The sequence below is a fragment of the Tachysurus fulvidraco genome, chromosome 21 (genome assembly GCF_022655615.1).
Source record: "Tachysurus fulvidraco isolate hzauxx_2018 chromosome 21, HZAU_PFXX_2.0, whole genome shotgun sequence".
NCBI classification, from domain to species: Eukaryota; Metazoa; Chordata; class Actinopteri; order Siluriformes; family Bagridae; genus Tachysurus; species Tachysurus fulvidraco.
In genome coordinates this window covers 20,569,308-20,571,807 of record NC_062538.1, presented here as the reverse complement: position 1 = coordinate 20,571,807, position 2,500 = coordinate 20,569,308, and the positions used below count along the sequence as shown (strand labels likewise).

Genomic DNA, 2,500 nt, shown 5'->3' with positions numbered 1-2,500 from the left:
AAAGTTGTATTGGGACAATGTTTAATATTACAGACCAAATCAAATCAAATTAGATTCAAGTGATTTGTTTAAAACTCAATATTTGATCAATAATCATTTTAATCATTTCTGCAGGTGGTTTCTTTACTTTCTGGAAACTGAAAATATCCTATTTTAAAAATGCTTTCATTAAAGTATGAAAAGTGTTTCTATTGTTGACTGATGATGAAGCTTCGAAGTTCAGTTTGTTTCAATTCATGCATTTGATAGAAACGTTTTTAATTCTACAAACAACTTATATTTCAACTGCTTGTGCAATCAAAAGCAAGCCAAACCAAGAACATTTGCGTTCACCTTTTATTTATGTCACATTCGAAAATATATATATATAATAATATAGATATAATAAAAAAATAGTATGGTAAAAAAAAATTGTTAGAATTGTCAAAGCTAAATAATGTATTACTGTTTATCTGATAAATATGAATAATAATTAAAAAATATATTTTATTGGTAGATCATGTGACTCAAACATTATTACATGATTATAACGTTTTACTTTTTCCCCTGTCAGGTTCTGGTCACGTGATCAAATACATTACAGCACACACTGCTCTGTTCTCCTGCATGTACAGCGTCTATGTGCACAAAGCTTGTTCTGGTTGAAGTGGAGCATGTCGAGTTTCTTGCACGGATCCCTATCAATAAATAAATGAAATCTCATCAGTGTGAGATTGTCGTCACGTTCCTGTATTCTGCGTCTGTGCGTTGTGCGCATGCGCGTCAGGGACGCTGCAGCTCTACTGTTGTCCCCTTTTTCCCACTCTCTCCTCCTCTGTCTCATTATTTACATCATTTCTCTCGCGTCTTCCTTCATGACACGGCGGATTTAAAACGTTAGGCCGTCCCGCGAATCCTTCTCCGACGTTTCTGGTGAGTATTGTTATCTCTTCATGTCTTTAATTTTAACTTGTAGTAGCGCATATCTGGGCGTTATTTATTCCCACCTGTATTCCGACAAAATCCCGCCTTCTTCAGTGGGATAGGCTAGTATAGGCCTGCCTCCTGCTCTGTGATTGGTTAATGTGTCTCGAGGATGATGTGTTAAACAATCGCAGCGAGGGAAGTAGGAATGGTTGGAATACGGATGGGGAAAAACAGTTTGGGAAATGTGTAACTAGCCAGTTATAACTCAGTGTTTTTTTGTATGTAACTTAAACATTTAAATAATTTTGTCGTTGGAATGAGTTCCCTGATTAATTTCTGTGATTAGAGATTAATTTCATTGGGTTATAAAAAACAACTGACACTTATTTGGTCGTTATGTGTATGTAAGACAGTATAAATGTAGCTAGCCGTGTTTGCTAACTGAGTTTAGCTTGTAAGCCGGCCGCTTAGCTGATGACGTCACAGATGTACGTGGCTGTTTACTCTGACCGTGTGTTTTTAGTAGCGACACTGGGACATTGTGTTGATCGCGCGGTGCCGTTAGCTTTAATCACAGCTGTAAGGATGTTAGCCTTCCTGGCTAAGCTAGTCACAGACCATAGATGACCGGCCCTGTTCCTCCTCCTCTTCCTCCTCCTCCTCCTCTTCATCCTCTTCATCTTTTTTCTCTTGGAGATCCAGCATAGTGCATTAACCATAGCCTCTCTCTCTCTCTCTCTCTCTCTCTCTCTCTCTCTCTCTCTCTCTCTCTCTCTTTGATGTGTTAGATCTGTGTTAGGTCTGAGCTGGAAACAGCCCTAGATCTCCAGATGTAGGGATTTAGGGATGTAAACCCAAAACAACGTGGCTGCATCACATCTGTTAATCAAATCAGTGTTGCCTTTAGGAGCTTTAGGAGAAAGTCACATGGTCACACCATAAAGTAATCTACATAGTAATTTAGCATAAAAACATACAGTAGATTGTGAACACTGGTGATCAGTGATTGGTTGTGTGCGTGTGTACAGTGTGTGTGTGTGTGTGTGGGGGGGTGTTATTTACTGATGCTTGTACCTTTTGGCAGGTAAAAAAACAAGGTGCAGCTTAGGCCTACTGAACTCACTTTACTGCACACACACACACACACGAGTGTGTGAGTGTGCGAGTGCGCAAGTGTGTGATATATAATGTTAACTATTGAATGTTTTTAGTCTCTGCAGTCAGATCTTGTGTCCAGGATCAGCTCCTAAGTGTGCTAACATTCTGGTTCAAGTCATCAGACTTAGTCTTGCCCTTTGTGCCAGTTTGGCTGTTTATTTTTAAGAGGATGAGGAAAACGTTATAGCTGATGTCCTGAACTCTGCCAAACCAGCACGGACGAGGTGAACGATGTGCAGGTTTTAAGCTCTAACGCTCTCTGAGTGAGTGATCTGTTTGGTTTTGGACTACTGGCTCCACTGAAACTTGACATCTTTGGAGATTAAACATTATGGCCTATTAAGCTGTGTCAGAATTAGGGTTGCAATGGGGCGGAAAGTTTCCGGTAAATTTCCGGAAACTTTTCACGGGAACTTGATCTGGGGAATTTCGGCAA

At 39.7% G+C, this 2,500-nt stretch overlaps 1 protein-coding gene across 5 annotated transcripts in view; it reads left to right on the top strand.

Annotated features, from left to right (window-relative positions):
• Window positions 1-620: 620 nt before the first annotated feature.
• The window catches only part of ctif (CBP80/20-dependent translation initiation factor), a 56,059-nt gene continuing 54,179 nt past the window's right edge, over window positions 621-2,500 (top strand). For 2 of the 5 annotated variants that reach the window (XM_027152640.2, XM_027152642.2), the window contains exon 1: window positions 623-912. The gene's annotated coding sequence lies outside the window, so the exon portion shown is untranslated. Of the gene's footprint in view, window positions 913-2,500 lie in introns of all 5 variants that reach the window. The other 3 variants (XM_047805648.1, XM_027152638.2, XM_027152641.2) reach the window with 3 other exon arrangements.